Below are 24,524 nucleotides of genomic sequence, written 5' to 3'. Positions count from 1 at the left end.
CTAAGTTCTTTCCCCTAAAAGTCCATCCAGATACCTCTACCCAAGATCTTCTTGTCCCTAGTCTTCTAATCTTCCTGAGCCGGCCCCTGACCAAGCCATTGGTTTCTTCCCATTAGTATGTGTACATTCTAACCTTAGGTCACTTCTCTTTTTACACAAAATGAAAGATCAGGTAAATTGTCAAAAGTTCTGCTCATTGGGAGGATTTTCCATCAGTGCTGCTTTTTAAGGATAACCCTGAGTGGTATTCTACTACGGCTATATTTTATTTCAATTCATTCCCATGTACTGAGCCAACTCACATTTGTTTTAATTCACATTTGAACCAAGATTGCACATATTCTTTCTCCTCCCGCTTAGCATAAGGAACTCCTCCCCATTAAGGGAAATGGAAAAGCCCTATATCACTGCTTTGCTCAGCCATCGTCTAGGGGCTACTGAAGAACATTGTGACTTCAGCTACTATCTTCTTGTTTAGTCATTGGCCAGGGGCCATTCTGTAAAATGTGTGACCTCAGATCAAATGCTGAGGCAGATTCAGAAAGAACTAATAACTAGAAGCTGTCAGTTAAACCATACTTTTTGCAAAAGGCAGCAAGTCGTTTTTTGAAGGGCCGTCTGACCTACTCATCTCTGTGCCATCCACTCAATGTCAATATGTAAAATTTAATTTTATCTTTACACATAACCAATAAGCAACTAAAAGTAAAATTTATATAATGTTTTTCTAATTATGTTCACAATTTCCTCTACCTTCTTGAACATATGGAGCATATTTATAACAGCTACTAATTTCATCATCTGTATCATTTCTGGGTGTGTTTATATTGATTTTTATCTTTAGCTAGCGACCATATTTTTCTGATTTTTGCATGCCTGGTAAATTTTGATAGGATGTTGTATATTTTGATTTTTACATTGTTGGGTATTGGACGTTGTTCTGGTATTCAGTTAAATTACTTGAAATCAGTTTGGTCCTTTTGAGTTTTACCTATAGTCTTTGTTACGGCAGGGCTTTGGCATTCTTTAGGTATAGGCCTAATTTAGCCTCCAACTAAGATGATACACTTCTTAGGATTCTGCCCAATGTCTTATAGCTTATAAGGTCTTTCCACTCTGGCTGGTAGGACGCAAATTATTCTCAGCTCTGTGTGAGCTGCAGGAATCTTTTGACCTACTTCTTTCTAATAGGTCTCTCTCAGGTAATTTCTTCTTAGGCATACCCAAATTAGTACTTAGCCAAATATTCAAGGGTTTCCCTTTACAAATCTCTGGACTCTCTGTCTATACCGCTCCTTTCTCTCTAGTATTCTGCCCTACAGATTCTAGCTAATTCGGCCTCCTTGAATTCGTATCTCATTCTTCTCAACCCAGCAACATCGCAAGACTCCAGTAGGGTGCCACATCCCTGCATTATCTCACTGTGGCAACCGCCTCAAGTAGCAAGCTGAGGCAGTGGTAAGGCTCACCTCATTTGCATTCCTCCTCTAAGGGAACTCAGTCCTGCTTTGCCTGTTTCCAATGTCTGAAATCATTGTTTCAGATATTTTGTCGAATTCCGTAGTTGTTAAAGTTGGGAAGGTAAATCAGGTCCCCATTATATCCGAATGCTTAAAAAAACTTTAAATCTATTTACCCTATCACTGAAAGTTATCAAATACCTAGGAACAAATCTAAGGAAACATTTGGAGATCCTTTACAAAAGCCATAAAACGTTAGGAGCCTTAAGGAACACCTAAATCAGTGGAGGAATATACAATGTTAAAATATTGAAAGACTCAAAATTGTAAACATATCAAATTTCTCCAAATTAATTTATGGTCTTAATGCAATGTGATTTAATTTCCTATAGTTTTTATAGTGGATTTTGTCAAAACCATTCTAAAATGTATGTCAAAACGCAAAGGGCAAAGTATATTCGAGACATTCTTGAAGAATAACAAGGTGTAAAGATTTAGTCTCCCAGAAACCAAGAAATATTTTAAAACTACTTGAATTAATACAGAATGAAACTGGCACAAAGGATATCAAAGAAACCAATGGAACAGAAGAGACCCACGCATATGTGGATACTTGATTTATGACAAGAATGTATCGCATAATATTATAGGGAATAGGTTCTCTTCAATAAAAGGTTCTGGATAAATTGGATCCTCTCATGAAAGAAATGAAACTTGACCTTTATCTCATATCATACACAAAAATCCATTTCATGTTGATTGTAGATTTAAATATGAAAGGCATAACATTAAAGCTTTTAGAATCTAGCAAAAAATATCTTTATCAATTTGGACTAGGTAAACAGGACAAAAAAGTCCTGAATAAAAAGGAAAATAAGTTGGATAATATTAAAATTAAAGAATCCTGTTTATGAAGTGGCTCCATTAAAGGAGTGAAACAGAAAAGAAGCCCCAGAGAAGACAATATTTGCAGCAAACATAACCCAGAAATGGCCCATATCCAGAACATATTAGAAACTGCTACACATCAGCATGAAAAAGGCAGACAAGCTAATAGAAAATTGACCAAAGATTTAAACAGGGAATTACCAAAACCTGGCATCAAAATATTCCATAAGCTTGAAAAGTTAATTAAATATTAATAATGGAAAAATGCAAATTAACATCACAATGAGGTAATCTAATACCTATCAGTATGCTAAAATAAAATAATCAAAGGAACTACCACTACGTTCAACAACATGGTTTAATCTCATAAAACTAATATTGAATGAAAGAAGCCAGGCATATAAGTATAAATATTGTATTACTCCATTCGTAAAAGTTAAAAAAAGAAACCAGGTAAAATTTGTTTACAGCTTTAGAAGTTGGAATAAAGGTTACACTGTATAGGATGAAAGGTATAATAATTAGAATTTGTGCAAGCGAATCTTGTTTTTTGTAATCTAATTTTTTGACTTGGATGGTCAAAATATCAGAGATGTATTCACTTTGCAATAATTCATTGAATAGTCTAGTTATCGATGTATATATACCATATACCTCTGCATGTGTCTGGTATACTTCCATTAATTAGAACAAATAAAAAGGAAAAAGAAAAGGAGGAGCTAGGAAGAGGAGGAACTAAAGGAGGAAAAGAAAATTTGTCAGACCCAATAAATGATTTATATTGAAGGCATTCACAAATCGTCATGAATTTTAAAAGACCTACATATAGGTTTACTTTCTGAATTTTCAGTGCACTAGGAATAGGAAGCAGCTCTCAAAAACTTGAAGACTGAAGAGGAAAAGCAAGTCAGCTCCGAGGGAGCAAGGATAAGACCTGTATTTTTACCAACTTTGCATTATAGAAGACAAAGGCAGAATAACCTCAAATTTCTAAGGAAAAATGATATTCAACCTGGAATTCTACACTGAGACAAAATTATATTATAAATGCATCAATTATAATTGCAAATAAATACATCTTCGTAAATGATAGCATCTTAAACAACTATCCTTGTTCACAATTTCAGTACAGAGGCAAAACATAAGCGGGAACAGAGGCTGTGGAATTACAGAAACAGAGGCTATGACAGAAGAGCTCAAGGAAATGAAATCCTGGGAAGATGGTTCTGCAGTAGCCCTTGTGTCTTAGACTGTTTGGGCTGCTCCAGTAGAATAGCATAGATTGGGTGGCTTATAAACAACAAAAATTTATTTCTCACAGTTCTGGAATCTGGGAAGTCCAAGATCAAGTCACCGGCAGATTCGGTGTCTGGTGAGAACCCACTTCCTGATTTGTTGATAGCCATCTTTTCATTGTAACCTCACATGGCAGAAGGGGCAAGGGAGCTCTCTGGGGTCTCTTTTGTAAGGGCACCAACCCCAATCATAATGGTGGACTTAACTTCCAAAGGCCACACTCCCAACTATTATCACATTGGGGGAATAAGTTTCAACACATGAATTTTGGGGGGACACAAATATTCAGTCTATAGCACCTTGAGAGTAGTTGTATTAGGACTTGAACGTCAGTGGCTCCAGAATGGTTATTTGAAAAAGACATTGGCTAAAGAATTAAATGCAAAAAAACCCCTGGAAGATACTAGTGATATGTAGAATGAATAACCTATATTTTCACAAGATAAAAGAATTGAAAATTAGAAAACCCAGGAAAAACAAAACAACAAACTAAATGCAAGTAATAGAAAGTCAAGGTATACATATATGAAACCAAGTAAAATGTGTCATTATTTGGAACAATTAATGGACTATAAGAAAATAGAATTTGTCCTTGATGTTAGGAGCATTCCTCTGTGTCATTCTTGTCCTGACATTGGACCTGAGAGATGCTAAGAAGTTAAAGGAAATACTTTTTACCTCTGCTGTGTATTGTGCAATGAAAAATATTTATATAGTCAAATTCACGTAAATGCTTACTTGTTTTCAACCTTCACACATTATCTACAGATGAAGGACCAAATACAAAATTATTTTTAAAGAAAAAAGTATCCACCCTGATAACATGAAAGCATAGGGAGCTGCAAATGTTCAAAAATGGAGTAGAGAGTGGGGAAGAAATGTGGAGTGGATATAGGGATGCTAGTATTCATTCCCAGTCAGTAATTAAGAGAGAATGTCTAAAAGGAGACTAAACAGGAAACAGAGAATATGAATCATCTACAAAATAACCAATTGAAACACTAAAAGTGAATTAAAATTTTGGTAAGTGGGCATGAAGAGATAGAGGAAGTGGCAAATAAGATGAGTTGCACCCTCATCTTTCATTCCAAGAGTTAAAGATAATGGAAAAAGCTAATACATTATGAAAGAGCTCTATATGAATTATGGCCATTCCCATCAGGATAACCAATAACAGATATGGTTAAATGTAGTTGCCTCTGGAGACAAAGTTAGGGAGGGAGTGGGAACTATTGATGTTGAATGTAAATTCTTGGGTACTATTATTTTTCATATTTAAAAATAATAAGAGTTTATAATTTTAAAATTTTTGCCTTCCTTTTAATTTGGAACATTTAATAATACTTCTTCAAATTCTCCCATCTTTTTCTGTGTTTTTTTTTTTCTTTGAAATGGCCAATGTTTACTCTTAGGGTATTAATAAGGTCATGTCCTTGGCTCACCATAACAAGATAAACTCCTTTAATTCCCTCTCAGAATTAGCTAGTTAATCCTCTTTATGCTTTAGGAAATTTTGCCGTCCCTTGCCCTGGTAGTATTCTCAATACTCCTTTGGCTCAAATAGCACCTCTATCCTCACTCATGCTCAAGGAGGGGAGGGGCAGGGAGGGGTGAATTAAGCAAGGTCAAAAGCTAAGGCCCGTGAGTGTGCTAATTCTTATTTCAACCAAATGATAATGGTTATGATTTGCTTCTCTGCTTCTGGCTGCTGTGATGGAAGTTTTTACTAAATTTAGTCAGTCAGACCTATCCATTAGCACTTGTTGATGTGAAAAGGGGAAACTAAGGGGGATTATTTGGGATCCGCTCAGGGTAAACGTCTATTCATTACATGCTGCTTCCTCCCACAGTCTGGGATGGCATTCCATAAAGCATTAAATGACCTCCGTTTCTCCCTGTGTTTCACCAGTCAAGTCAAGCAGAAATAATTTCTCAATAAATGTCCATTAAATAAGTTGCAATTTAGAAGAAATCAGATATAGTTTACAGCTATAAGAGTAAAAGAATATATGCAGCAGTTTACCAATTGAATGCTTGGCACATCCAAAAGATAAGACAACATAATTTACCACAACAGTTGTTTTCCTTTATGTGACAGGAGACATTTTATGGGCATATTGCTTCAAAGAAACATCGACATTTCCTCCATGAAAGAATAGTGTTTGCTTTAAAAAAAAAAAAAAAAAAAAAAACATGGATTTTACTGAAACCTTCTTTCACACGTCATTTGTCTTGCACACTGCAAAAGTAGTTCTTGGGGTCAAACACAGGGTGATATTGATCAATCAATGGCATTTTCAACTAATGTTGTAAAGTGCATTTCTGACACATTTCCAGTTGTTTCTATTTCTTATAATAGCATCATGCACATTCAGCATAAGAACAGATTGCTCATTAAATTTGCTATCAATCTTTGGTTAGGTACATTCAAAAGATGTTGAGGAAATTGCATCCTTAATGATGTAATCTCCCAATTGTTGATTTTCCTCTTTTCTGTGGTGCTGTTACTATTGACATTGGCCAACAGACTTTAATTTGCATTGTCCAGATAGGATCCCTAAAATTGAGGAAATCACACATATTGTATAATTATATATTGATGTAGGGCTCAACGAGAGATTTCAACATTTACTATTAATGTTCATTTTATCAAAATTCCATTAAGGAGTCACAATGTGGCATAAAATAGCAAAACTGATTAGAGCTAAAGATTTCATAGAAAAATGACTGATATCTTAAGAAACTATGTAGTTCCAATTATTCATTTATTGAACTTAACTCATTCCTACCATAGTGGTTAAATGACTTGTGTCAGGGTGCCTGGGCTTGAATATTGGCTCTATGATTTACTAACAATGTGACATTCAGGTTATTTCATCTGTAATAGGGAATAATCGTTTACCTACATCGTGAGGTTGTCATAAATATTAAAAGAGTAATACGTAAAAATATGTAATCCGTGTAGAATAGCACATAATACAAATTATGAAAGTGTATGCTCTTCTTTTTTCATTCATACATTTTATTTATTCAACAAATAGTTACTGGGCATCTTCTATGTGCCAGTAGGTATTCAATAATTTCTAAAAATTTCAGATATTTCAAAAATCTCAGATATTACTTAAGAACATTATAGATTTCAGAAGTCACCAACTATTTATTAAGTGACTATTGTGTATAAAAACTGTTAGGTGCTTGGGGTATGCAAAGATATTCAAGATGAATTACTGCTAAAGAGGAAATACTGCTATTTATTATATTAGACAAACAAATACAGATATCATAGCAAATGTGGAAAGAGACGTTAAGGAGGAAAAAGCAACACAGCACGTGGGTATTTGAAAAAGGTAATAATGACTGACAATCTATTATTATTTCTGTATCTCATTTCACCCTTTCTCACTATGATTTATCCACTATGTCTTTAGTTAAGATTCCCACGGGCAACCTAGAAGAAATGGATAAATTTCTAGAAACATATAGCTTACCAAGATTGAATCATGAATAGGAAATCTGAACAGACCAATTACTAGTAAGAAGATTGAAGCAGTAATAAAAAACCTCCCAACAAACAAACTCAGGACCAGACAGATTCACTGGTGAATTCTACCAAACATTCAAAGAAGAATTAATACCAATTCTCAAACTCTTTCAAAAAATAGAAGGGGAAGGAACATTTCCAAATTCATTTTTCTAGTCTAGCATTACCCTGATACCAAAACCAGACAAGGCCACCACAAGAAAAGAAAGTTACAGGTCAAGATCCCTGATGAACACAGATGCAAAAATTCTCAACAAAATATTAGCAAAACAAATTTAACAGCACATTAAAACGATCATACACCATGATCAAGTGGGATTTATTCCAGAGATGCAAAGATGATCCAAAATCCACAGACCAATCAATGTGATACACCACATTAACAAAATGAAGGATAAAAATCATATGATCATCTCAATATATGCAGAGAAAGCATATGACAAAATTCGACATCCATTTATGATAAAACCTTTAACAAAATAGATATAGAGGGACTGTACCTCAACATGATAAAAGCCACATATGACAAGCTCACAGCTAACATACTTAATGGTTAAAAGCTGAAAATTTTTCCTCTAAGATCAGGAACAAGACAAGGATGCCCATTCTTGCCACTCTTATTCAACATAGTATTGGAAACTCTAGCCAGAGCAATTAGGCAAGAAAAAGAAATAAAATGTATTCAAATTGGAAAGGAAGAAGTAAAACTGCCACTATTTTTTAATGACAAGATTTTACATATAAAAAATCCTAAAGAATCCACAAAAAAACAAATCAGTAAAGTCACAAGGTACATACAAAAATCAGTTGCATTTCTATACACTAACAACAAACTAGCAGAAAGAGAAATAAAGAATACAATCCCATTTACAACTGCAACAGAAAGAATAAAATACCTAGGAATAAATTTAACCAAGAAAGTGAAAGAGCTGTACACTGAAAACTATAAGACACTGTTGAAAGAAATCTAAAAAGACACAAAGAAATGGAAAGATATTTTGTGCTCATGGATTGGAAAACTAAACACAGTTAAAATATCCATATTACCTAAAGCAATCTACAAATTCAATGCAATCCCTGCCAAATTCCAATGGCATTTTTTGCAGAACTAGAACAAGCAATCTTAAAATTTGTATGGAACCAAATAGCCAAGGCAATTTTAAAAAAGAAGGATAAAGCTGGAGGCATCATGCTTCCTAATTTCAAGCTATATTAAAAAGCTATGGTAATCAAAATGTATGGTATTGGCATCAAAAAGGACACATAGACAGTGGAACAGAATAGAGATCCCAGAAATAAACCTACACATGCATGGCCAATTAATTTACGACAAAAAGCCAAGAATATACAATGGGGAAAGGATAGTCTCTTCAATAAATAGTGTTGGGAAAACTGGACAGCCACATGCAAAAAAATGAAACTGGACCACTATCTTATACCATACACAAAAATTAACAAAATGGATTAAAGACATGAACTCAAGACCTAAAACCATAAAACTCATAGAAGAAAACATTGGCGGTTAGCTCTTTGACATTGGTCTTGACAATGTTTTGGATTTGACAGCAAAAGCAAGGGCAACAAAAGCAAAATTAACCAAGTCACCTACACCAAACTAAAAAGCTTCTGCACAGCAAAGGAAAGCATCAACAAAATGAAAAGGCAACTTACTGAATGGGAGAAAATATTTACAAATCATATATCTGGCAAGTGCCTAATATCCAAAATATATAAAAAACTTATACAACTTAATAGTAAAAACGAATCAAAACAATCCAATTAAAAAATGGGCAGAGGATCTGAATAGATATTTTTCCAAAGAAGACATACAGATGACAAACAGTTACGTGAGAAGGTGCTCACTAATCATCAGGGAAATGCAGATCAAAGCCACAATGAGATACCACCTCACACCTGTGAGATGGCTATTATCAAAAAGACAAGAAAAAACAAGTGTTAGCAAGGATGTGAAGAAAAGGGAACCTTTGAGAACTGTTGGTGGCAATGGAAACTGGTGTATCCATCATGGAAAACAGTTGGGAGTTTCCTCAAAAAATTAAAAATATAAAACTATTGTATGGTCCAGCCATTCCACTTCTGAGTAGTTATCTGAATAAAACAAAGACATGAACTGAAAAAAATATCTGTACCCTCATGTTCATCACAGCATTCAAGACATGGAAGCAACCTAATTGTCCATTGATGGCTGAATTGGTAAAAAATTGTGGTATATGTATACAATGGAATATTATTCAGCCACAAAAAGGGAATATTGCCATTTGTTATAGCATAATGCCCTCAAGACCCACCCATGTTAAGTGAAATAAGTTAGAGAAAGACAAATACTGTATGATATCACTTATATGTGGAATCTAAAAAAAAAAAAAAAAACCTCATAGACACAGAGAACAAATTGGTGGTTACCAGTGGCAGGGAGTTGGAGAGTGGGCAAAACGAGTAAACGTGGTCAAAAGGTACAAACATCCAGTTGTAAAATAAATGTCATTGGGATGTGATGTACAGCAAGGTGACTCTAGTTAATACTGTACTGTATTGTATTTGAAAGTTGCTAAGAGTCTATGAATGGTGATGGATATTAGATTTATTGTAGTGATCACAATATATAGAAATAACAAATCATTATGTTGTACACCTAAAACTAATGTTACATGTCAATTTTTTCTCAATAAAAAAGATTACTCCCAGGTACTATTCTTTCTCCAAACGTAAGAATTGCAAAAATGAATCAGAGACCTCCAAGAAATAAATAATAACCATACTTGTTGACTTTTATGTTACACTGCCTGCAAAATACCCTCCCATATCCCATCTTCTCTTAAAATGTCCCTGTGTGTTACCAGTATATCTTTAGCTTTTCCTGAAGTACTTTCTATCTCTTCCACTCTGCCAACAAGTGTGCTGATTGCTCTCACCATTTTAGGGGACTTCATCTCTCTCCTCGTTGCTCACCTACATACAGGCTGATTTTCCTTAGGCAGTCTTATGCTTGTTGATCCTCTCTCAAGCCTCAGAATTAACTATTGGCGTCTCATGTCCATGACAATCTGTAAACAAACATGTTGGTGACAGTATGGTGGTTAATGTATAAAGAGCTTCAAGAAAATATGAACATTTAGTCAAGAAATGCCATAGTAACTATATGGACCTAAAAACTTAAGTTGAAAGATGATACTCATGAGATTTTCAAACAATCATATAGCCATTTGAGGCGGATATTTTTAAGTAGTCAAGCTATTGAGTCTGACTTCCACTATACCTATTAGGTGGATGTTTGCTCTGGCTATGTCTAGAGCCACCATGTTCCAGCCGGTCTGCTCCTCAAGACCGAAAGGGGCATGTAAAGCAAGCCCTGCGTTCTGTTCAAACACCTGGGCACACTGCTTTAAATGACTACTGAGTTTTTGCTCATACTCCTCAAGAGTTGCTCTCTTGAGGAATACCCAGCCCATTATTCTCGTCAATTCAAATTCTACCATTCTTCAAGAAGTAGTTTAATTTTCTTAATTCTCCCACAGGCTTTCTTAAACAAGTACACCTGAAATAATTTCCAGCTTTACTATGCTCTTAGGGTGTAGTTACTATAGTAACTAGTATCTCTATGATCAGTAAGAGATGCCTTTATTATCTCATTTGCATTATTGTTGTGTACCTTTTTGTTGTATCATTTCTGTGCTTATTTCTCAACTAGATAATAGGACGTGTTTTGGAAGACTTTGTAATGTGCTGCAACAAGCACTGGCTTTGGAACCAGAGATACACCGTGCACTCGCTGAGTGACTTTTAGCGAGTGAGTACATCTTGGTGTACTCTTATTTAAAACAATGAGTAGTACATCTATCTTTATATTTAAAAAGCCTAGTATAGCACAGTATTGTATGGGCTCAGCATTTATCAATCTCATTTTTTGAGTTCAGTTACCATATCTTGTATTCCTTTTATTCTCCACAGTACTTAGATTAGTGTCTTGCCATTTACTTTGGAACTCAAATATGTGGAATTGATTTTGTTTAATAAACAAAAAGAAAATGTGACCCACTCAAGTGTAGCAAAGGAACTAAGTGAATATTTTGATATATAATGTGAAGCAATGTCACATTGCTACAGGTTATAGGGAAGTGGCAGCTAGATTGCACGAGGGCTCATCAATCAGAAATGGGCTGAATTGACTAGATCAAAAACATTAGGAAGCCAGTAAGGAAAGAGGCAGAACATTAAACAATTTAGGCTTTGCTAGCAGTATTTTGAGTCTCCAACTGGAGGACAGATTACAAGCATTCTCACTGGTGAAAGGACTTTGAGTCATGTAGTTGTCTTTTAAGTCTCATTTATTCATACGAGTCGTGCAATCAATGATAATACCATTGTAGGAAGAGAAATGTAGATCTTCAAAAGCTGAAATATATTAAATGTGAACTAAAGAGCAGCTTTGCCTCATGCAAAACAGCTCTCGATTCAGATCACACTTCTTTCACTCCCCCTTTAGATTATATTTTCTTGTGCTCGAGATGCTCAACTGGAGGAAGAAAGGGGATATTTTTGATGCTGGAGACATTGAGAACTGATATAATTAGGATGTGGGGTGAAGTTATTTTGATTTGGGGTTCAGTTGTCCCAAGCAGGGAGAGTTGTCCTGGATGCAAACACAAGAGATTTTCTCCTCCACTTCACCCACATTACCTGGGAAAATCAATTGTGTGACAATTAGAAGTGGAGCCCACTGCTGATCAACACCAGGTATTGACAGGTTGTGATTAGACACCTAAGTGCAGCTGTTTTTCTCCTTCCTTTTCTAGCACTGATTGCTGTGGAATTTGATTTAGATATCTGGAATATAGAAAATTTTGTTAAAGTGGAAAATAGACATGAACTATTTTTTTATTTTTAAGGTGATTTTTAAACACCTATAGTCCAAGATCATAATACACATTGTAAATACCTCATATTCTTCTTACCCACCCCTGAGGCAAAGCAGTTAGAATATGTTCTTTAGGGAAGATTCTATTTTTCTAAGAAAACTAAGTTATTCTATGCATCATACATTTCTCAAGTATATGCTTGGCTTCAAGATCAAAGGAATAAAGTTTGATGGGGCTGCTGAAAAGGTTAATGTGATCTTGAACTGATGAATGTTGTGGCACAATTGATGGTGGATGAACCACATGACCTCTGGGGTCCTGTGATTTCATGGCTGGAGAAGGATGAAACTGACATCACTGTTATTAATAGGGTAAGATCGGCTCAAAACACCAGTGTTCTCTAAGCTGTATATGAGTGAAGAATTTCTTTGTTCAGCAAAACTGCTGTGTGCAGCCAGGAGTGGTTAAATTACATTACACTGAGATTCTGGAAACCTAGGTTCTATTCCTCGCTGGTTCTCTAACTAGCAATGCGACCTCAGCCAGCTCAATTAACCTCTCTGTATTCCTTTCCTTGCATGTAAAACAGGCAGAACAATACCTGCCGTTTCTAACTTGCAGGATTGTTTTCCAATTCGACTGAGACAAAACATGTGGAAATGTTTTAGAATGTATTGCGCAGCACACAAATGAAAGTTAATAATCATTGCCAGCTCTGTTTATGACTCTTTTGCTTTCAAAGGCTGTCCTTGCTCAAAATGAGTCATTCCTCTTACTGCAATTACTTCAAGCTGATTACATGTTCATTTTTTTCCCCCGGGATCCCACAGCCACACAACATCCACTGTAGGCCCCTTGCCTGTGTCTCTAGAATTTTTCTTTTGTATACGGCTTTCTGTCTGCCCAAACTTACCTGTCATTCGTAGTTGTTTGGGGACATAGATATTGCCCCTTAAATATTTTCTCAGCTCAGTAGAGTTAAATTTTAGCAAATGCTGTATCTACATTTGACAATACACTATGTTCCTAGACTTTGTTCTTAGCCATATGGTGTTGCAAAATTCACTGAGTTATATACATAGCTCATAGGTGATATTAATAAAACTGTTTAAGAAACTGGATACGGTTCTTGCAGGAATTCCATGTCCAAGAAATGTTAACCCTATTGTAACCAAGGCCAAGTTCTGAAGGCCAAGTTCCGAAGGCCAAGTTCCAAGGTCCTTGGAGACCAGAGTATTGATTATATTAGCAAAGATGGAAATTTTCTTAGAAGTTGCAACACTGGGCTACCATGGATGTACAAATATTTTTGATATTTCATTGATATCTGTCATAGATTTGACGCTACTTATATAGAACTTATTGATACGCTAGAGAGAGTTTGTCTGAAACTTAGGTATATCCAAAGTCCTTTTAGGGGCGCAAGGTCCCTTCTTACTTGGCATTTTATGATCAGAAGCTTGATTTCCTACACATCCAGCCCTAAATGGTTACTTTATCCTACTTTGTCCCCAGAAAGCCAGGCCAACAAACATATCTCATTTTGTATTATTCCAATTTGCAGGGCCTCAAATCCTGTCTCCAGATGCATTTCCATGTCTTTAAGTATCGCCCTTGAATCAGTTGCATTAACTGTGGAACAGCGGTGTTGTCAGAATTTACCTATGTACCTTACAACACGAAACATAATATTCACAAGGAACTGATGGAATCCTGCCAGTGAGACTCACATCTAGCAGGCCATTAATGCATTTTCAAGATTTTGGGTCAAGATCTTCTCCCCTTCTCAAGTCCAGTTCTAAGCCTTTGGGGATTCTGTCTACCCCCAAATGTCCTGTTCCACCAAATCAAAATATCTGGCTCCAACTTGAGCGGCAGGTCATGATGATGGAAGGAGCTGCTGTGTGGGTCTAGGACACAAGAGGTCCCCTGAATGGAAATCAGGTAGGGGAAGTACGTGACCCTGCTGCTACTATTGGTCATTTACTAATTTTGTTTCTTACCCGAATGGTAAACTTCACTGCAGATTATATGTTAGCCATTCCACCTGAAAGCTTGCCCACAGGTGATCCTGAGAAACCCCTAGAGACAAGAGGCAGGGGTCGACTGTACACTAGGACTGTGACTGTGCAACTGACTCCATGCTGGGTGTTTTGTGTCTGTGAGGAAGGTAGATTTGTTTTTAGAGCAACAGGCTCATGTTCTTTGGTAAGGGGTTTTCAACTTTTCAACCGTACCTGCCATGCCCTGGAACATATAAGAACAGGGAATTTGTCTTGTGCTAAGATTATTATGGCCCAAATTGCTGACTATAAGGGATTTCTACTAGCTCAGGTTTCATATCTTCTTATCCCTCGTAGGTTGGGGGAAAAGAGACAGATTCACAAAAAATAAATTTCAAAAAGTCTTCAATCTCATTTTAAAACAGTAAGACTATTACTATGACATAGCGTATGATGTAAAGTCTGACGGAGAAATGATCTTTGAACTGTAAAATACCTGAGCTATTCAAAAGCCTGATGAGCTATGTTTTCCATGACTGACTATCTCAACATAAAAATACCCTCTCTAGGATTGGTTTCATATAGCCACATGTTTGGATGGTGCTAGAACCAGTTGCAGGAATACCACCTCTAGACATTAAAGCGTATTATAAGTCCAAAGGCAAAGTTCCAAGGTTCTTGGAGACCAGAGTATTCGTTATTAGCAGAGAAGGAAATTTTCTCAGAAGTTACAACACTGGGCTACCATGGATGTACAAATATTTTTGATATTTCATTGATATCTACCATTTTGACACTACTTATATAGACCTTATTGATACGCTAAAGAAAGAGAGAGGGTTTGTCTGAAACTTAGATATATCCGAAGTACTTTTAGGGGCACAAGTCCCTTCTTACTCAGCAACTGGGAGATGAGAGACTTCTCCCATTTCAAAACTCATAGGGAAATCAGAAAACTTGCTTTCATAACCTCTGGCATCTGGGCAGTCTGCATTTTCTTGCTCTGTCACGCTGTCTTCTGCTGGCCCAATGCTGCATATTAGACACACTCACTCCATTTCTCAGTGTCAGTCTAGAAGAAAGTGGGGCAGAGCATATCCATCCTTTCTTGGCCACCCTTTTCCTGTACCCACCACCAGAGACCAATTTATTACACTGAGAACTAAATTCACAAGTTTTGAAGAAAAGTAATTTTAAGTGTCAACTTGGTTAGACTATGGTACCCATATATTTGGTTAAACATTACTCTAGGTGTTTTTGTGAAGGTATTTTTAGCTGAGATTAATTGAAATTAGTAGATTTTGAGTAAAGCAGATTACTCTCTAGGATGTGAGTGGGCCTCATCCAAGCAGTTGAACGCATCAATAGAAAAAGACGGACATCCCTGGAAGAAGAGGGAATTCTGCCAGCAGATGGCCTTCGGATTTGAACTAAAATGTTGGCTATTCCTTGAGTTTCCAGCCTGCCAGCTTTCCTTGCAGATTTTATTTTATTTTTTTATTTTTTTTGGATTTATTAGCATCTATTTTTTTTTTTTAATTTTTTGTTTATTGCAGTAACATTGGTTTATAACATTGTAAAAATTTCAGGTATACATCATTGTACTTCTATTTCTGCATGGACTACATCATGTTCACCACCAAAATACTAATTACAACCCATCACCACACACATGTACCGAATTATCCCTTTCACCCTCCTCCCTCCCCCCTTCCCCTCTGGTAACCACCAATCCAATCTCTGTCCCTATGTGTTTGTTTATTGTTGTTATTATCTACTACTTAATGAAGGAAATCATACGGTATTTGACCTTCTCCCTCTGACTTATTTCACTTTGCATTATACCCTCAATGTCCATCCATGTTGTCACAAATGGCTGGATTTCATCCTTTCTTATGGCTGAGTAGTATTCCATTGTGTATATATACCACAGCTTCTTTATCCATTCATCCCTTGATGGGCACTTAGGTTGCTTCCAAGTCTTGGCTATTGTGAGTAACGCTGCAATGAACACAGGGGTGCATGTAACTTTGCAAATTGGTGTTTTCAAGTTCTTTGGATAAATACCCAACAGTGGAATAGCTGGATCATATGGTAGTTCTATCCTTGATTTTTTGAGGAATCTCCATACTGTTTTCCATAGTGGCTGCACCAGTTTGCACTCCCACCAGCAGTGTATGGGAGTTCCCTTTTCTCCACATCCTCTCTAACACATATTGTTTCCTGTCTTGTTAATTATAGCCATTCTGACGGGCGTGAGGTGATATCTCATTGTAGTTTTGATTTGCATTTCCCTGATAGTTAGTGATTTTGAACATCTTTTCATGTGTCTGTTGGCCATCTGTATATCTTCTTTGGAGAAATGTCTGTTCAGGTCTTTTGCCCATTTTTTAATTGGGTTGGTAGTGTTTTTGTTGTTGAGATGCATAAGTTCTTTATATATTTTGGAGATTAAGCCCTTATCAGATGTATGGTTTGCAAATATCTTCTCCCAATTGTTAGGCTGTCTTTTCATTTTGTTGATGGTTTCCTTTGCTGTGCAGAAGCTTTTTAGTTTGATGTAGTCCCATTTGTTTATTTTTTCTATTGTTTCTCTTGCCCGGTCAGATGTGGTGTTTGAAAAGATGTTGCTAAGACCGATGTGGAAGAGCGTACTGCCTATGTTTTCTTCTAGAAGTTTCATAGTTTCAGGTCTTACATCCAAGTCTTTAATCTATTTGGAGTTAATTTTTGTGCATGGTGTAAGGTAAGGGTCTACTTTCATTTTTTTGCATGTGGCTATCCAGTTTTCCCAACACCATTTGTTGAAGAGACTTTCTTTTCCCCATTGTATGTTCTTGGCTCCTTTGTCAAAGATTAGCTGTCCACAGATGTGTGGGTTTATTTCTGGGCTTTCGATTCTATTCCATTGATCTGTGTGTCTGTTTTTGTGCCAGTACCATGCTGTTTTGGTTACTATAGCTTTGTAGTATATTTTGAAATCAGGGAGTGTGATACCTCCAGCTGTGTTCTTTTTTCTCAGGATTCCTTTAGCTATTCGGGGTCTTTTGTTGTTCCATATAAATTTTAGGATTCTTTGTTCTATTTCTGTGAAAAATGTTGTTGGAACTTTGATAGGGATTGCATTGAATCTATAGATGGCTTTAGGAAGTATGGACATCTTAACTATGTTAATTCTTCCAATCCAAGAGCATGGAATATCTTTCCATTTCTTTGTGTCTTCTTCAATTTCTTTCAGAAATGTTTTATAGTTTTCGGTGTACAGATCTTTCACCTCTTTGGTTAAGTTTATTCCTAGGTATTTTATTCTTTTTGTTGCAATTGTAAATGGGATGGTATTCTTAATTTCTCTTTCTGCTACTTCGTTGTTAGCGTACAGAAATGCGACTGATTTTTGTATGTTGATTTTGTATCCTGCAACTTTACCATATTCGTTTATTACTTCTAACAGTTTTCTGGTGGATTCTTTAGGGTTTTCTATATATAAAATCATGTCATCTGCAAATAGTGACAGTTTCACTTCTTCCTTTCCAATTTGGATCCCTTTTATTTCTTTCTCTTGCCTGATTGCTCTGGCTAGGACTTCCAATACTATGTTAAATAGGAGTGGTGACAGTGGGCATCCTTGTCTGGTTCCTGTTCTTAGAGGGATAGCTTTCAGTTTTTCACCATTGAGGATGATATTAGCTGTGGGTTTCTCATATATGGTCTTTATTATGTTGAAGTACTTTCCTTCTATATCCATTTTATTCAGAGTTTTTTTCATAAATGGATGCTGTATCTTGTCAAATGCTTTCTCTGCATCTATTGAGATGATCATGTGAGTTTTGTTCTTCATTTTATTAATGTGGTGTATTACGTTGATTGATTTGCGAATGTTAAACCATCCCTGCATCCCTGGAATAAATCCCACTTGATCATGGTGTATAATCTTTTTAACGTATTGTTGTATGCGATTTGCTAGTATTTTGTTGAGGATTTTTGCATCGATGTTCATCAGTGATATTGGCCTGTAATTTTCTTTTTTTGTGTTGTCCTTGTCTGGTTTTGGTATCAGGGTAATGTCAGCTTCGTAGAATGAGTTAGGGAGCTTCCCCCCTCCTCAATTTTTTGGAAGAGTTTGAGAAGGACAGGTATTAAGTCTTCTTTGAATGTTTGGTAGAATTCACCAGGGAAGCCGTCTGGTCCTGGACTTTTATTTTTGGGGAGATTTGTGATTACTGTTTCGATCTCCTTACTGGTGATTGGTCTATTCAAATTCTCTACTTCTTCTTGATCCAGTTTTGGAAGGTTGTATGATTCTAAGAATTTATCCATTTCTTCCATATTGTCGAATTCGTTGGCATATAGCTTTTCATAGTATTCTCTTATAATCTTTTGTATTTCTGAGGTGTCTGTTGTAACCTCTCCTCTTTCATTTCTGATTTTACTTATTTGTGCCTTCTCTCTTTTTTTCTTGGTGAGTCTAGCTAAAGGTTTGTCTATTTTGTTGATCTTTTCAAAGACCCAGCTCTTGTTTTATTAATTTTTTCTATTGTTTTTTTGGTCTCTATTTCATTTATTTCTGCTCTGATTTTTATTATTTCCCTTCTTCTACTGATTTTGGGCTTGGTTTGTTCTTCTTTTTCCAGTTCCTTTAGGTGCATTGTTAAATTGTTTATTTGAGATTTTTCTTGTTTGTTGAGATAGGCCTGTATCGCTATAAACTTCCCTCTTAGAACCGCTTTTGCTGTATCCCATAAATTCTGGCATGTCGTATTTTCATTTTCATTTGTTTAATCTCCATGTATTTGTGGCTTTTCTGATTTTCTTCCTGTAGTTGATTTCTAGTTTCATACCGTTGTGGTCAGAAAAGATGCTTGGTATTCTTTCAATCTTCTTAAATTTATGGAGACTTGTTTGGTGGCCTAATATGTGATCAATCCTGGAGAATGTTTCATGTGCATTTGAAAAGAACGTGTATTCTTCGGTTTTTGGATGGAATGCTCTGTATATATCTACTAGGTCCATCTGTTCTAGTGTGTCGTTTAAGGCCAATGTTTCCTTATTGATCTCCTGTTTGGATGATCTATCCGTTTGTGTAAGTGGAGTGTTAAAATCCCCTACTATTATTGTGTTACTGTCTATTTCTGTTTTTATGTCTGTTAATAATTACTTTATATATTTAGGTGCACCTACATTGGGTGCGTAGATATTTACAAGTGTTATATCCTCTTGTTGGATTGTTCCCTTTATCATTATGTAATGCCCTTCTTTGTCTCTTTTTACAGTTTTTGTTTTAAAGTCTATTTTGTCTGATATGAGTACTGCTACCCCAGCTTTCTTTTCATTGCCATTTGCATGGAGTATCTTTTTCCATCCCTTCACTTTCAGTTTGTGAGTGTCTTTAGGTCTGAAGTGTGTCTCTTGTATGCAGCATATATATGGGTCTTGTTTTTTTATCCAGTCAGCCACCCTATGCCTTTTAATTGGAGCATTTAGTCCATTGACGTTTAAAGTAGCTATTGATAAGTATGTACTTACTGCCATTTTTTAACTTTTTTTTTTTTTCCTCAGTGTTTTAGTAGTCCTTCTCTGTTCCTTACTTCTTCTATACAGAATTGATGGTCACTTTAGTTTGACCTCTGTTTGAAAGCTGTACTCTTTAACTCCCCTCCTCCCTCCTTTTATGTTTTTGATATCATATCTAACTTCTTTTTTGTGCATTTGTATCCATTACGTTCTAATCATGGAAATAGATAATTTTTCCTATTTGTGGTCTTCTCTTTTCCCCTTAAATCAGTCCCTTTAACATTTCTTGTAGCACTGGTTTCTTGGTGACAAACTCCTTTAATTTTTGCTTATCTGGGAAAATTTTGATCTCTCCTTCCATTTTGAATGATAACCTTGCTGGGTAGAGTATTCTTGGCTGTAAGTTTTTTCCTTTTAACACTTTAAATATATTGTGCCATTCTCTTCTAGCCTGTAAGGTTTCTGCTGAGAAGTCAGCTGATAGCCTTATGGGGTTTCCTTTGTATGTAACTTGACATTCTCTTGCGGCTTTTAGGATTCTCTCTTTATCTTTAATTCTGGACATTTTGATTATGATGTGTCTTGGTGTGGGCCTCTTTGGGTTTATCTTGTTTGGGGCTCTCTGTGATTCCTGTACCTGGATGTCTGTTTCCTTCCTTAGGTTAGGGAAGTTTTCATCTATTACTTCTTGAAATAGATTCTCTGCCCCCTTGTCTCGCTTTTCTCCTTCTGGGACACCTATAACACGGATGTTAGTGCGCTTGATGTTGTCCCAGAGGTCGCTTAGACTGTCCTCACTCTTTTTAATTCTTTTCTCTTTTACCTGTTCACCTTGGGTAATTTCTTCTAGTCTTTCTTCCAGCTCACAGATCCGTTCTTCTGTATTCTCTACTCTGCTTTTGAGTCCCTCTAATGAATTTTTCATTTCCAGTATTGTATTCTTCATTTCTGATTGGTTCTTTTTTATATCTTCCATTTCTTTGTTGACATTCTCACTGAGTTCATCTATTCTTCTCCCCAGATCAGTGAGCATCCTTAACACTCTTAGTTTGAACTCTCTGTCAGGTAGGTTGCTCATTTCTGTTTCACTTAGTTCCTTTTCTGGGGTTTTGTCCTGTTCCCTTACTTGGAATGTATTATTTTGCCTCCTCATTTTGCCTCTTTCCCTGTGCTTGTGTCTACGTATTAGGTAGGTCAGCTACGTCTCCTGCTCTTGGATAGGTGACCTTATGTAAGTGATGCCTTAGGAGGCTTCCAGTGTGCTTCCCTCAGTTCTCAATGTTCCAGGGGTGACCCCTATGTGGGCTACGTGTGTCCTTCTGTTGTGGCCTGTTAGCTCTCCCTATAGGCGCCCAGGGAGGCTGAGTTATGCTCCTGGCCAGCTCTCTTTATCAGTCTCTTTATCAGGTGTGGGGAGTCCCAGCACAGTTGGCTGTAAGTTCTAATACCACATTTGTGTTGCAGTATTTCTTTTAACTGAGTAGGCCCCCAGCGTGGCAGGTTGTTAGGCTCAGGGCCTTACAATTGCTGTAAGCCTCTAGCCTATTAGGTCTCTTGTCAGCTCTCTGAGGATTGCAGCTGGGTGGGGCTGGCCTCAGGCACAGGAGCACCCAATTGTTTCAGGCTTTGGAAGGTGGGGCAAACCTCCTATGTGGGTCTTTGAGAAGCACAAGACTTCTGCAGCTGACAAGCCCTGTTGCCCACAGGTCCACACACACAGTCAACACAGTCCTGCCCCGTGTGAGCGCCCCGACCTCCCCAAGCAGACCCAGTCTCACCGGACCCAGTCTCACCACGGCGGGAGCCCCACACACTCCGCCACCACCCCACACTCTCCACCGGCTCCTTGTGCACACCCTGCCCACTCAAGTCGGCTCAGTTGCCAGGCTGCAGAGAATCCAGTCACCAATCTATGCAGGCCCACACGTTGCCTGAGGGCTTGTTGTTGGGTGGGGCCAGTCTCTAGGGTGGGCTGCCTGCCCTGGCTGAGCTGGGTTAAATCGGTGCTCTAGTGGGTGGAGCAGACCCTGGGCTAGCAGGCCTCAGGGAGAACTCCAATGGCGCCTGTGTCAGCATGCCCACACCAGGCCACAACTATGGCCGCCGCCAATGTCCCAGTCCCTGGAGAGGTCTCACCCCTCACCGAGATGCACTCAGGGCCTATTAGGTGAGTCTCTTGTCACCAAAGCACTGTGCACCTTTCTTTCTGGTGATTTTAGGATGCTTTCTGGAATGGGTGAGTTTGTGTGCGGGCCCTTTAAGAGCCAGTTTTAGTTTCTTTGTGAACTGGGTTTTCTGGGGGTGCTCCCCAATGCTTTAGTAGCAGGCAAAGTCAGATATTATGCCGCTGGTCTCGATTGTGCTGGGTCCACAAAATGCCCACAGCGGGGGCGCTCCCCGGCTCAGGGCCCCGCGCCTCCAGGGAGGCTGCGTACCTGTGAGCTGCTCCCGGCGGCCGTGACGCTGGCGGCTTGTGAAGGCGGCGTTTTTCCTCTCCAGAAGGGAGTCTCTGCCTCTCCCACCTCAGTTAGGATTGTCCGTTGTTGCAGGAGTTCCTCTCATCCAGTTTTCAGTTCTGTCTCAGGGGTAATTTTTCCACGAGTAGTTGTAAATTGGCTGTGTCCACGGGAGGAGGTGAGTTCAGAGTCTGCCTACGCCGCCATCTTGACTCCCACCTCTCCTTGCAGATTTTAGACTTGCCAGTCTCCATAATTGCATGAGCTAATTCCTTAAAATAAATCTCTCTCTCTGTATATACACACACATCCTATTGGTTCTGTTTCTCTGGAGAACCCTGGTACAATCAAGTAATTTCAGAATTATCCACATATAAGGAAGAATATTTGTAGTTTTAATGAAATTAGGTTGTCTCTTTTCCTGAATAAGGAAAGTGAAGATTTAGTCCTTCATAAGGAGTGTGTTCTCTTGGAAACTTCTCCACTCTTAACCTAGCTCTGCCTCGCTTCAGTTTACCTTCCTCATTACATGCAGGACTTCAATAATAATTATTTTTAGCCAAAGCCCAACTATTTCCTTGGCAAAAATTTCACACCTTCCACAGAAGAGGACTTTATTTCTTGGGTCATTCTTGGGTTTATGATTTCAAAGGTCATCTTTTCAATTCTTTTTACAAGTCTCTAGAAGGATATTGGGTTTCAAGCCATGAACACATCTGAAAATGGATGGCTGAATTCTAATTCATTCTTCTCAGTGGTAAGGGTTCTGAACATGCCAGTCCTTTTACTAAATGAACTTTTCTGAAAACACATCTTTCCAAATGCATTTTTATCGTCAATAGGAACATAGCCTAATTCTATATTGAGAAAAGACTATGGAGCTAACAGGCTCTGAATAACTTTTTACAATGGATAGATCACCAACACTTAGTTCAGGGCACACACGGCACACACACACAGCTTAGTAGTTTTCAATGGCCATCTTTTTATTGTCTCAGGGATGGAGTGGACTGACATTTTATTTTAATCTCCTCTGATGAAAATTAGAGTAATTCTTATCAGTTCTTCTCACTATAAAGCTTTCCTTCCATTGCACCTTACTCTTACCTGTTCTATTACAAGGATTCTGCTAATAAAGATAGCTTATCAGAGGTGACCATCTAAGTAGGAAATTATTCTCTTTCTTCCACAGAGATATTTCTCTGCTTTCAGGATTTACATAGATGGTCTGAATGTCAGGAAGGAATGCTCTTACTGATACCACAGTCATAACTCAAAGCTATGTTATGTGACTAAATGTGTAATGTGCAGTCCAGATGCTGTGCTCATCTTTGGAGCTTGCTCTTCTGAGGTCATGGCCTCAGGTCCCTTGCCTATGCCTCTCTCCACCACTTTTTTCCAGCCATCTCTACTGCAATGTCTAAGGAGTCGCACAGATTCAGTATGATCAGAAATAATGATTGCTCACACACCGCTTCCCCAAGCTTGGTTCTGCTCCTCTATTCCGTTTACGCTTGAATGTTAAGCACATTTGCTTCAGTCCCTTAAGTGAGAAACTTGGGTGATACTTTCATTTCTTCTTCTCCTATGTTCTTCTGTATCTAATCACCCAGCAATTCCTGTAGATTCCTCATTCTTACTAGCTCTCAAATATGTCCTCTTCTTTACATCTCTACCTCATCCATGTTGTTTAATTTAAAAAATAACTAGAGCAGTTTTAGGTTCACAGCAAAACTAAATAAAAGTACAGAGAGTTCTTGTATAATTCTTGTTCCCGGACACCCACAACCTTCCCTGCTATTAACATTCTGCACCACAGTGGGACACTTGTTATGTCCATGAACCTACATTGACACATCATTATCACCCAAAGTCCATAGTTTACATTAGCGTTCACTCTTGGTGTTTTACATTCAATGGGTTTTGACAAACGTATAATGACATGTGTCCGCCATTGTATAATCATACAGAATAGTTTCACTGCCCTAAGAATCCTCTGTGCTCTCTCTATTCTTCCCTCTCTCCCCCTTTACCCCTGGCAACCACTAATCTTTTAACTGTCTCCATAGTTTTGCCTTTTCATGTTTGTTTTTTTGTTTCATTCAGGGTATGCATGCCTGTTTTAATAGAGCTCCATATTTTTAAACAAATGTCTCTTCCCATTAGTTTTCCGTATAGAAGATTGATTTTTCTGATGCACAATTTGATCATACTGGTGTCATGCTTAAAGGACTTCTCATTGCCTCCAAGGTGAGGTCCTTATTACATAGTGATCTAAAGCCCTTTAACATCTGGCCCCTGCTTACCTCTTTTTCATTTTGTGCAACTTGCCATCTTGCATATTATATTCTTGCCATGCTGAAGTCGTGCAGTTCACAGAATGAACTGTGTTATATCTTGTCTATTTGTATTTACTGATTCTTTTCCCTTGTCTAGGAATACATTTTTCCCTCCCATTACCTGGGTATATTAAAATTGTTCCTCGGTCTCAG

General features: G+C 37.5%; 1 long non-coding RNA gene across 1 annotated transcript in view; it reads left to right on the top strand.

Moving 5' to 3' along the window:
• The first annotated feature begins 21,621 nt into the window (after positions 1–21,621).
• LOC131410287 (uncharacterized) overlaps positions 21,622–24,524 on the top strand; it is a 140,523-nt gene continuing 137,620 nt past the window's right edge. The window contains exon 1 of the long non-coding RNA XR_009221215.1: positions 21,622–21,743. This is a non-coding gene — a long non-coding RNA (uncharacterized LOC131410287). The remainder of the gene's footprint in view (positions 21,744–24,524) is intronic.

Source organism: Diceros bicornis, chromosome 9 (assembly GCF_020826845.1).
Source record: "Diceros bicornis minor isolate mBicDic1 chromosome 9, mDicBic1.mat.cur, whole genome shotgun sequence".
In the NCBI taxonomy this organism is placed as follows: domain Eukaryota; kingdom Metazoa; phylum Chordata; class Mammalia; order Perissodactyla; family Rhinocerotidae; genus Diceros; species Diceros bicornis.
The sequence above is the reverse complement of the archived record's forward strand: the minus strand, read 5'-3'. Positions and strand labels throughout refer to the sequence as shown.